Source organism: Tamandua tetradactyla, chromosome 2, assembly GCF_023851605.1.
Source record: "Tamandua tetradactyla isolate mTamTet1 chromosome 2, mTamTet1.pri, whole genome shotgun sequence".
NCBI classification, from domain to species: domain Eukaryota; kingdom Metazoa; phylum Chordata; class Mammalia; order Pilosa; family Myrmecophagidae; genus Tamandua; species Tamandua tetradactyla.
This window is the reverse complement of record NC_135328.1, coordinates 25,350,131-25,363,038: the sequence shown is the minus strand read 5'-3', so window position 1 is coordinate 25,363,038 and position 12,908 is coordinate 25,350,131. Positions and strand designations below refer to the sequence as shown.

The 12,908-nt window shown below is 36.0% G+C and overlaps 1 non-coding gene across 1 annotated transcript; it reads right to left on the bottom strand.

Annotated features, from left to right (window-relative positions):
* Positions 1-12,250: 12,250 nt before the first annotated feature.
* On the bottom strand, positions 12,251-12,382 carry LOC143675366 (small nucleolar RNA SNORA31). The gene has a single exon (XR_013171592.1). It is a non-coding gene; the product is annotated as a small nucleolar RNA SNORA31 (small nucleolar RNA).
* Between the last annotated feature and the right edge of the window lie 526 nt (positions 12,383-12,908).

Below are 12,908 nucleotides of genomic sequence, written 5' to 3'. Positions count from 1 at the left end.
CTTATTTTTATTCAGCTTAGCGCATAACCTATCATTTTTATTCAAGATTCCATCCAGCCCCTCTCTCTCTCTCTCCCCCAGCCCTCCAAACAAGTCTTCAAGAAGCCCTACTGCCTTGCTTTGTTCCAGAGATTCTGCTAAAGGCCAAAAGATGGAGAAAGCTTATCCATCTGGTTTGTTCCCAGATCCTCCGAGAAGGGGCTGAGAGAGCCCCCTCCAGTGGAAGGAACAAGGTGACCAGGAATAAGCATTTATTCTTCTCTTTGTTTGTGATTAGCTTCTTGTGCTCATCTCAGGAAGACTCTCATATCCATGGGGAAATAACACCAGTGAATGAAGCTCACCCAGCAAACAGGAGAATTAATTGTCAGTGCTTTGAAATCCTTACACTTACAGATTCCATTTCAGTGTCAAAAAAAATAAGCACCTCACTTCTCTCTTCATCCTGTTTTTGGTCCCCCCTCTTCCCTCCTCTACTTAATTCTAAACAGTGTATGAATTTTATACGTATCAACCTTAAAGCATCTGCTAGAAAATAGCAGCCAACCTGTATACAAAATAGAAATAGATTCCATGTCAGAGCGAAATTAAGATCTTGATGCCTCATCGTTTCCACAATATTACCATCCTGCTTGGTGAATAAATACCAGTCAAATACCAAACAGCAGTTAAGCAAAAAAGAATGAATATTGAAATTTATAAAATGGCCAGTGTCCAAAATAGTAATATTCACAAGAAAGTGTTTTGACATCTGAGATAACCTCCATTTTTTTCTTCAGAGCTGAGTGTGCTTGATTTGGTGGGACTGACTTGAACAAGCACATTATTACAATGAATTTCAAATTGCTCTCCTCTTTTACATCCCTTCAATTTTTACAATCACCCCAATTTCAGAGTAAGGTGTGGCTTCAAGGTATAGGAGAAAAAGCAGTAAATTGGAAGTCATATGATTTGGAACGAAAATTTTTGTTCTGTCACTCTTCAAATGTACAGCTTTGATAGCCAAATTAACCCTTGTGAGCTTTCATTGTTACCTATAAAGTGGACAAACCAATAGACACAATCTTACAGGGTAGGGATGAAGATTAAACAATGTGTTTTATAGATGACATCTAGAGCAACAATAATTATTATAGCTAATATTTATTGCACACGTTCAAGGGTCTCTTAAACTATTTTAAGAGTTTTACACCTACTAGCTTATTAGCTATGAGATAGGGTTTTTGTGAAGACATGATTTGCCCAATATTACAGATTTAGGAAATAGGAGAGTCAGGGTTTAAGCAGGTAGTCTATGATTTTAACTTATTTTGCTATATAATTACATTTTATACATTTAAAAACTATTTTAAACGTGTAAAATATAGTAAATATTAATATATTATGTATATATGTGTATGCCTCCATATCTATGCATACATATACAGTTTTGTGTGTGTGTATAGATATAGATATAGATATAGATATATATGCTACAACACACATAGTTGGCTTTACAGGTTAAAATATTAACTATTCTGATTGAGTTTCTACCATTCAGTCCAATCCCATGAGTAGGAATGAAAGTTGTGACTGGGGCTTGGCCTGATTGAGATTCTGAAATCATCATCTTTTCTTCTTAGTACCCCTCCTGCCCATATTTTCTTTTCTGGATGGGGGAGGTTGTTCAGCTGGGCTTTGTGTGAGTTACAAAAGCAGCAACAATTACATGAGGGAGTCCAGGGGCGTGTTAACCACAAAAACACAGTTGTCATAAACACCGTGCATCTTAATGCGGTGCTTCAGTCTTTACGTAAGATTAATTAAAGAGCAGATGTCTGTCGTACCCTGCGTTAGGTATGGTTATCTCTGAAATTCCAGCTCCTCTATTTGCTGGATTTTAATTTGCATCATTATGCATTTTGTGCCTGGGGCATGAGTAGTCAAGTGGTAAACATTAGCTATACTGCTCTGTATTTCCAAATGCACCTTCACTATTAGGCTGACTAATAGAATTCAATTCTATTTTCAGCCAAATCCTCTCAATTTTCATTTGCTTTTGACATGTTACATGGCAGGAGGAAAGAGCAAGGGAAAATGAGGGAGAGAGCAGCAGCTATGGCACTGTTAATACACAGGCTTCAAGTCAGCAGAGAGCCCCCTTCTGTTGGGTTCTGACTATGCACATGGAATTGCATCCAGCATCTTCCTTTAACACATAGCAAGGATAGCTCTAAAATTCCCTCTCCTCTTCTTATCTTAGCATTGACACTCCAGATAGGGCAAGAGGTCTCTGCTTTATTGTTGGGAATTGGAGGTACCAAAGCAAATTCCAATTTTCTGAATGCAACACCTGTAAACTGACTCTGAAAACTTTTAAGACTGTGATCAAAGTCTGATATGAATTAATTTGTCATTATAACACAGCCTCACTGGCCAGGCATTTCGGGCCAGGACTTAGGAAAGGCAGCAAATATCTGGGTTGACAATTTCATTTAAAGGACAGAAAGCTTTCTGCTTTCTTTTCATTGGTATCTTGATTTAATGAACACACAAACAGACCATCGCCATATGCTCCAAATACCAGCTTGCTGTTCTTCAAGAAGCAGCTTGGGAAAATGCCAAGCTAAGAAGCTTGGAAGAAACTTGAAAAGGCTTCAAGACATATCTCTGTAGCCTGGGATAGCAAATGCACCAGTGATTAATTACGCTGGGATTGGACATGAATAGGAATGCCAATAAGGCATTTGTAGCACCGCAATAGTGGGCATGCTAGCCTGATAATAGAATCTGTCCTGTTTTGATTTCACCAGTTTCCTTTCTGTTGGTAACACATTCACTTGCAGGTCAGAGACATAAGATGGCAATGCCATGCTGCTTCTCATTGCAGAATCATTAGATCAAGTGTGTCCGCTGTCAAGGAGGAGGAGTTCCTGGGAATTGGGAACTCCGAATTTGTTCCAAAGAAGTCTTGTTTGATGAGAAATCCATGACTGTCTCTTTCTGCAGAAATCTTCCACTACCTCCCCTGTAGAGCCTCAAAAACAGCATAGGGCATTACCCTACACAGTTGGCAAGACCACTTGAAGAATCTCCCCTGGATGACTTTGAAAAATGACTCCTACTTTAGTTCGCCAATGCTTCCTAATGCAATATACCAGAAATGGTTGGCTTTCATCAAGGGGATTTATTAAGTTACAAGTTTACAGTTCTAAGGTCATAAAAATGTCCAAACTAAGGCATCCAGAAGACGATATCTTGACTCAAGAATTGTCAAATGGTATCCAGGATTTCTCTGTCAGCTGGAAAGGCACCTGGCGGGCATCTGAGGTCTTTGCTTAGCTTCCCTGGGGCGAAATCTGGATTTCTTTTCTTACCTCTCCTGGGATTTCTCCAGGTTCTTGTTTTTCAGTACTGTGGGTCCTTGCTTAGTATCTCATGGGAGGTGCTTTCTCCAAAATGACTCCCTTTTTAAACGACTCCAGTAGACTAAATCAAGACCCACATTTATGGGCAGAGTCACAGCTCCATCTAATTAAAAATTCATACCTACAAATGGGCACACCACTTCTCCATGGAAGTAATCTAATCAAAGGTTCCAACCTAAACAATAGGTCTGCTCCCACAAGATTGGATTAGGAACATGGCTTTTGGGGGTTCAAAACTAGCACAATTCCTGTCCTTCAGAATTCAGTGTTAGGGTTTTCTGAGGTTCTTAGAGTAAGCAAATTCTCCTCTTTCATTTTCAGAAGAAGGTGAAGGAAGATGGGGACAAGAAAGAGAAGAAAAAGAACAGAAAGCTCAGTTGAGCTGATATTTGGGGAGAATTTATTTTGATGGTGGGATTTCAAATATCAGAATCCAGAAAAGCTCACTTCAAAATGAAGGTTTCAACTTAAGTCTTAGGACATATGTCTAATACTTCCAAGTCCAACTTCCAAGTACCCTTGGTCTGATGATCAGCCCATACATCTGTTGAATGGCTTTCTACCATCTACAAGACATACTCTAGAATCTATCCCCTCGCATATATTTGTCCTTTATGATCTGACCTTGCCTGACAGTTCTAGTTTCGGCTCCTACCCTTCCTCCACAGCCACTCTACCTTCCTCTCATTTTACCACTTAATAGAAGGCTAAAGGGGCTTTTTAACCTTTAAGCTTTTGAACATTTATTCTCTTTATCTGAAATGTCCTTTTCCACATTGTCTTTCTCTGAAAAAAATCTGACTACACCCCTTATTTCTCCCCTGGGATTTTGTCCCAAATTTCTCACTAACTCTCCTACATCTCCCCTCAGGTGTCCCACCCACACCTCAAACCAAACACATTTAGATGTTAACTCATCATCCCTTCCAAACACCCTCCAGTTTTTATATCTTCAGTGCCAGTTAATGGCAACCATAAGGCCACAAATATCCAAATCACTGATTTTATATTTGACTTCTTTCCCTTCCTTCCTGATTTCCAGCCACTTGATAAGTCCTGATGGATCTACCTTCTGGACCACTGTCCAGAATCTATATACCCAAACTAAATTGTCTTCCAAGTTCCCCCTTTCTACTGCCGCTTCCTTACATCAGGCACTTGTTCTTTCTAACATGACCTAATGTAATAATTGCCTAATTGTCCTTTTTTCTTTCCAGTCTTTCTCTATTTTAACTCCTCTTCCCTGAGCCACAGGATTAATTTGTAATGCTTGAAGAAGTCATTTATTTAGTCATTCATTCAATCTGCACGAGCATTTACTATGTTTCTATATACCCGATAAGAACAGAATTCACATATCCATTTAAAGTGTCAATCAGAGACTTGCACTTAGTCTTTTTAAAATAAATGGATAGTAAATGAATGACTGAATAAATAAATTAATGGAGCTTACTGCTTAGTTGGAGAGAAGAGTTATGAAATCATCAGAAGTTGAGTAATAATAAAGTCTTTCTGTGAAAATGCTCCAGGATATTCTGTAATTTGTAATTGATTACCAGATGGATGGTATTGGTATTCTGGACTAATGTAATCAGAGAAACCCTCAGAAAAGGAAAGGGGAAAGAAATAGTACTAATAGTATTGAGCAAATATTATGCATTAAGCCCTGTGCCAGGTGAATTGCATATATTATTTTATTTGATCTTTACAATAACCCTATGACTAACTTCATTTTATAGATGAATTAAGAGGCTCATGGACATTAATAACTTGTCCAAGTTTATCCAACTAGAAGAGGTTAGAACTGAGGTTTGAAGCAAGGAATGTGTGGCCCCAGTACCTAGAGCCTTCTACTGGACCAAGCTGGGAAAAGTAAAAGTCAGTGTAAAAACACTTCCAAGGAAGAGTAGATAGGCCTTGGCTAATGGTTTGACAGAGTAGACCAAAGCAAAGGAGGCGTCACAATTACCCTCAGTTTTGATTTGGGTAGAGAGAAGTGTGGAAAGCATAAAAGGGGAGGTCCTTTAATTATACATCAGTGTAATCATATATCAGAGACATAAGTTGGTTTGATCAGAAACTCTTGTCCCTAACTCTGGTTTCCTTATACTTGGTTAAGGCATCCATGTGTTCCACAGGATACCAGTTAAAGATAATTCTTTTTAAAAATTGCAAAATGACCCACAGAACTATGAACTTACTTTTTAAGATTTTGGGGGGGAATGTCTGATCAGACAGTGGTCTGGTGCGATCAGTTTGGCTGATAAGAACAGGTTATAAGGAGGTTAAGTTGGTACTATAAAAACACTCAGAGTTGGGAAGTGCTTCCAACAAACACTTGGGACACTAGTCCATCTGATGCTCAAATTCCCACTAAGTACTTCAAGGTTTCTCATCTAGATTCTGAGCAACCCCTACAGTAACGAGAACCTCATTCCACTGCTAGAATAGTCTCATAGTTAGACAATTGCTTCTTTTTTTCTGTAAATCAAAATCTACCTTCTTATTACATTCATCTACTAGTCCTGTATCTCTTAATCCTTTGAAACAATGTCTGTTTTTAGCTCCCACATGATGATCCTTCCTATATTTGAAAACAACCTATATACCTCTTTCTTTCTAAGGCTAAAATGATGCATTCCTTCAAAGGGAGAAAAAACAACCTTTAATCCACACAATAAATCTATTATATTTGTTTTCTGACTAATTATCTATACTTTGCAAATGAGGACATTTAAGGTTAATCAAGCTCAGCAATACGCCTGAATTCATATGACTGTGAATACCAAACCCCTATTCTTTTTATTCCAAATTGCTGCCTTCAACTTTCCCTTTGGATATTTATTTACAGATCATCTATTCACCCCTTCTAAATGCTAATTGACTCAAGGAAGAACACTTATGTAAATGGAACAATCAAAATATTTTTAAAAGGAGGGCAAAAACAGCATAGAATAAGAAAGGAGATAATTATAATCGACACCAACTGTAAGAGATATATTTAAGCATTACATTTCGCTGTGAGCTTCCTGTCACTAAAGGGAGAAGAGAACTGAAACTATAGTTTACCTCTAACCATATAATAAGAGGAAGTTGATCAGTTTATGAGAAGAGAGAAATGTTTTCCTGCAATGCATTCTAAAAAGAATTTGTCACATACATGTTGAGAAAAACAATACACGATGTCTTCAAAAGCAGCATTACAGAAAATAAAAGCAACAGTCTTCACAAAGCTATTCCTTGTTGAGGTTGTTTAATGAAGCAAAGGAAAAAAAATACTAAATGGCTACTCAGTGAAGATAATTCTAAAAGAAGCAAAGCTAGTACAACACATGAACACTGATCATGAGAACAGAACCCATAAAAATTGAGGAAAGGGCTCCTGTTATGCGTCTAGAGTGAGTTAGCACCTTTGACAGGCTAGCTTGCTTGAGCCACAGCCCATATAAAGGAAATGGCTTCATGTACATGCTTTGATAAATTCATTTTCTGCTGGGTTCTCTATTTCCATTATCTGGCCCTTTAGCTTTTGCTATCCAAATCATTATTTGCAGCTCCTGACCTTTATCATGTTTTCCCATGTTTCCAATTTCAACGTTTGGCACTGCCTTTCTAAGAAGGTATCTCCCCAAAATACTCTTTCACTTGATGGGCTCCAGGATCTTCCTTTTTCAGGTTCAGGAGCAGAACCCCAGAACAGCCCAGTAAACTCTTGTGCAGAAAATCTCTTGGAGGATTTCTCAAAAAACTACCTACTAAACTGTGCTCTGGGAGAGAATGATGGCACTTAGTTCCAGACTGAGTTTTCTGGCAATGTGAAGAGTGCAGTTACTCTGCATGACTAAATGGAGCTAATTCCATCAGCTTTTCATAGGAGACATTTCAGTGCACAGCTGAGTCTGTTATGATAATTGTGGAATCTAACATATTTTCCCAGAGGAAGGGGTAAGGTACGCTATGTAAAATGTTTGTAAATATGGTCAAAATTTTCTCAGAAAGATTTATTATGGGATCAGATACATCTCTCGCTGACTTAAGAACATGGGAGAGGATTTTCCCCTTAATTTTATTTTGTTGTTGTTGTTGTTGTTTTAGTTGACAAACATTAACATTAACAGAATTTTAAACAAAATTAAGAATTTACCGCCAAACCAACCCATCTCCATCAAAATGGCTTTCTTTTCCACGTTCTGTTCCAGCCTTTGCTCATGCACAGGCATTATTTCAAAATTAGAATTACTGAATAGGAATGATTTTTGTATTGCTCTTTCCACTCAGCAGTATAAACACTTTTCCTGCTGCAAGTTAGTACATGGTTTTCATAATTATCATTTTTTTATGGCACTATACTTCCTTTAAGCAATTGCATCATGATTTAGTTAACTCTTTCACTACACCAACATTTATATTTTTTTACTTATTTGGGTATTTTCCACAAGACACTTTCGAAGGAGTCAAGTTTCATGAACCAAAGCATATAAATATGTCTTTATGTCATGTCCGAATGATTTTCACAATGATATTTCCCATTCACATAACCATCCAACCTAGAAAAACACCATCTTTACTCCAGCCATGGCCACACTGGGGATTTATATTCTTTAATGCTAATGGAAAAGGTGTAGAATGGCATGTGTGCATGTCTTTAATTACTATGAAGTCGCCAAGAAATTTATACAATTGTCACTATAGTAACAGTAATAATAGGTGTAGTAGACAACGATGTTGCCAAAGAGCCTGTTCTAGTTTGCTAGCTGCCGGCATGCAACACACCAGAGACGGATTGGCTTTTAATAAAAGGGGATTTATTTTGTTAATTCTTCAGAGGAAAGACAGCTAACTTTCCACTGAGGTTCTTTCTTACGTGGAAGGCACAAGATGGTCTCTGCTGGTCTTGTCTCCAGGCCCCTGGGTTCCAACAATTTTCCCCGGGGTGACTTCTTTCTGCATCTCCAAAGGCCTGGGCTGAGCTGCTAGTGCTGAGATGAGGAATGCTGAGCTGCTTAGCAGTACTACATTGCAATCTCTCATTTAAGCACCAGCCAATTAAGTCAAATGTCACTCATTACAGCAAACACGCCTCCTAGCTGACTGCAGATGTAATTGGCAACAGATGAGGTTCACGTACCATTGGTTTATGTCCGCAGCAACAAGACTAGGTATGCTCACCTGGCCAAGTTGACAACTGAATCTAACTAACACAGAGCCCTTATCCTTCTTCCTTGCAGAAAGAGGCCAAGTTTTGATCAGGTTTTCATCCTTCCCCCACGTGATTCAGAGATACACACTGATTAGTCAAAGCCAATCTTGAAAATCTCATTTCCTTGCCAACACATTTGGGACACGGTAACGTAGGAACATCTAGAAAGAATTTCTTTGCTCTTAAAAAAGACAGATGAAACAAATAAATACATAAATCTGCATTCTACATAAAATTGTAAGATAACCACAATCACTTCATTTAACTTTTGAATACATGGCTCTGACTGTATGTCCTTAGTAACATATATTCTAGAAACAAATGAACTGCAAAGAAATTCTTAAAATATTGATTTTTTAAAATCATAATGATGTCATAATTATAATTAAGTTTTTATGTGGATTATAATGTATATATATAGTGTGTGAATGTATTTACATATATACACACATATTCACATTCACATACATATACACATATATAAAACTATTAGAAACCAAGTTGTTCTTTTTAAGAAAAAAAATTCAAACACTAAGTAAAATAAGAAATTGTAATGTTATATGTGAATTGAAAAATATAATATGAATTTATGATTATAAATGTATGTGTGTGAATATACATGTATACATTTAGTTCTTTTCACTAAAAGAGGTAAGAACAAATGATAGGGCAGCATCAGTGAGCACACACATCTCTAAATCCCAGTCTCAATTTAAAGAAAGAGACTTCTTGCAGAAATATCTCATTCTATGGGTTTGGGACAGAGAAATTACAAGAGAAAATCTAAGATAGCTTACTGTGCCAGAAAGCAAAGAAGCACTCATGGGCTGAAAGGACAATGTCAAACACACACATTTGTGAAGCTGGCGCTTCTCACTGGCAAAACTCAGATAATTTAAAGATTAAATAAAAGTAACCACTGTAATTGATTATAACCTATCAAGTTAAACTTAAATGTAGGAATCCAAAATAACATTTAAATAAAAGGTAGGAGAGCTCTTCTTTACAAACTAATGAATGTGGAAGTAGGAGGCAATTAGAACATCACTATTTTGTAGCACACAATGTAATAATCAATCCAGGCAAGTATCACCAGTGGAATTAAACCACTACCTAAGGAACAACATGGTGCCAAAGAAAAAACTTAGATGACACCATGAGGAAACAATCAGGTAAGTCTAGAATGTGTTACATTTTATAAGGCGTGAACTCTTCAAACACATTAGCATCATAAAAATAAGGTGGGGGCTGTTCTAAATTGGGAGAATAAAAACTCATAATCAAGTGCAATGAATGCCTATCCAGTGGAACCTAGTTTTAAACAAAGAAATCCCAGACAGAAAGGATATTTTAGGACCAGTGGGGCAGTTGAATATGCAGTAGATTTTAAATGATATTATGAAATTATTGTTAATCCTCTTAAGTGCAATGATGTACTGCTCTTATATAAGATATTTTCCTTATTCTTAGGAGATACAAGTAGAATGAAGCATCATGATTTCAACAACTTAATTTCAAATGGTTGAAAAATGCTTTAAAATTTTCAAAATAAAAAGTTCATGAAGTAAAAGAGAGATGTTCCTGATCTTAGAGGGAAAGTTTTGAGTCTTTCACCTTTGATAAGGTTGTCAGTTATGTCTTTTTCATATATGCCCTTTACCATGTTAAGGAAGTTTCCTTCTATTCACAGGTTTTTAAATCAAGAAGAGAGATGGATTTTCTCAAACGACTTTTCTGCATCAGTTGGTCATGTTTGGTTTTTTTTTTTTCATTTATTCTCCTATTGTGATATATTTGATTTTTGATTTTCTTATGTTGAACCACCTCTGCACATCTAGGATAAATACCACTTTATCTTGGCTTATAATTTTTTAATATTTGGTTAGGTTTGGTTTGATAGTATTTTGCTGAGGATTTTTCCATCTTTGTTCCTAAGAGATATTGGTCTATAATTTACTTTTCTTGTGATATCTTTGTCTAACTTTGGTGTTAAGATGATGTTGACCTCGTAGAGTTATGGAGTATTCTTTCTTCAATTTTTTGGAAGAGTTTGAGCAGCATTCGTGCTATTTTTTCTTGGACTGTTCTGTAAGTTCACCAATGAAGTTATCTGGTCCTGGCCTTTTCTTTATAGGGAAGTTTTGATTACTGACTCAATCTTTTTACCTGTTATTGCTCTGTTGAAATTTTATATTTCTTCTTCCGCTGATGTAGGTAGTTTGTGCCTATCTAGGAATTTATCCATGTCATTTGGGTTACCTAATTTTTTGGTGTACACTTGAACATAGTATCATCAGTCTTTTTTATTTCTGTGAAGTCAGTAGAAACATCCCTCCTTTTGTTTCTGATTTTAATCATTTGAGTCCACATTCTTTTCATTTATTATTCTTTATTTCATTTTTCTCTAATATTTGTTATTTCCTGCTTTCTTCTCAATTTGGGTTTAGTTTGGTCTTCTTTTTTCTAGATCCTCCTTTGTAAGGTTAGGTCTCTGATTTGAGATCTTTCTTCCTTTTTAATGTAAGCGTTTAGACCTATAAATTTACCTCTCATCACTGCCTTTGCTGCATCCCACAAGTTGTGGTATGCTGTGTTTTTGTTTTAATTCATCTCAAGACAGTTCCTAATTTCTGTTGTAATTTCTTCTTTGACCCATTGGTTGTTTAAGGGTACATTGCTCAATTTACACATATTTGTGAATTTTCTGGTTCTCCCTCTACTTTTGATTTGTATCTTCATTTCATTGAGGTCGGAGAAGACATATTGTATGATTTAAATATTTTAAAATTTATTGAGACTTGTTTTGTGGACTAATATATGATCTGCCTTGGAGAATGATCCATGTGCACCAGTGAAGAATGTGTATTTTCTCACTGTTGGGTGAAGTATTTTCTGTATAAATATATATATGTGTGTGGGTGTGTGTGGGTGTGTACAAATCTTCTATTTCTTTATTTATCTTCGTTTAGATGTCCTAGCCATTATTGAAAGAGCTGTATTGACGTCTCTTACAATTAATGTTGAGCTATCTGTTTCTCCCTTCAAATCTGTTAACACTGCTTCTTAAGTTCTACCACTAGGGCATATGTATTCATAATTTTTAAATCTTGTTGAATTTTCCCTTTCATCAGCATATAGTTACCTTTCATGTCCCTCACAACGGTTTTTGATGTAAGGTCTATTTTATCTGATATTAATATAGTTACCCCAGCTCTCTTTTGGTTACTATTTGCATGGCATTTTTTCCAATCCTTTCCCTTTTAACTTTACTAGTGTCTTTGAATTTAAGGTAAGTCTCTTCTAAACAACACATATTTGGGTCATGCTTTTTTCCTTTTTAGCCATTCTATAATCTCTGTCTTTTTACAGAAGAGTTTAATCCATTTACATTTAGCTGCCAATAATACAGAACTTTCTTCTGCTACTTTGCTATTTATTCTTTACAAATCTTATGCCTTACTGTCCCTCAATTCTTTGGTTAATGCTTACTATCATATTTATTTGATTTTTTGTATTATATTACCATTTTGAGTTCCTTATCATTTCTTTCTGTGTGTGTGTGTGTGTATATATATATATATATATATATATATATATATATATATATATATATATATTTCCCTTACCCCATGTTTTTAGCCTTTCCTGTATTCCCCATTTCAATCCTGACTGTCACAGTTAGACAGACAGAAAGTATGGGGACCTTTTGCTCTTGCATCTGTAGTGGAAACCTTAGCAACAGACATTAACTGCTTCAGGTCTGTCAGAGATGCACTGTATATATTTTTCATCTATTTTCTTTGCAATTACCATAGAACTTAATTTTAACATCCTAAATCTATAACAATCACATTTGATTTTATGCATACGCATGCACTGTTCCTATACTCTTCCATAATGCATTGTTTTGGCTTCCTGCTCATCTGCATGAATCATTTCAGTTGTCTGTTTCTTTCTTATACCAGTTCCAATCTGTTTTTGAAACCCTTTAGAGAATGTTACATTTCAGCTATTGTGGTTTTCAACTCCAGTATTTCTCTTTGGTTCTTTTTCAAAATTTCTATCTGCTTATTGAGATTTCCATATTATTCATTCATTGTTTTCATGGGTCCTTTAATTCTTTCCTTGTAGTTTCCTTTATCTCCTTGAGGATACTGAAAATAATTTGTTAAAAGCTTTGTCTGGTATGTTCAAAGTCTAGTCTTCTATGTAAATAATGATGTACCATTATTTACTATTTCTTTGTTTGTCTTTAATCTTTTGTTGCACACTTTTACATTTTAATATTTTAAAGTGTTAAT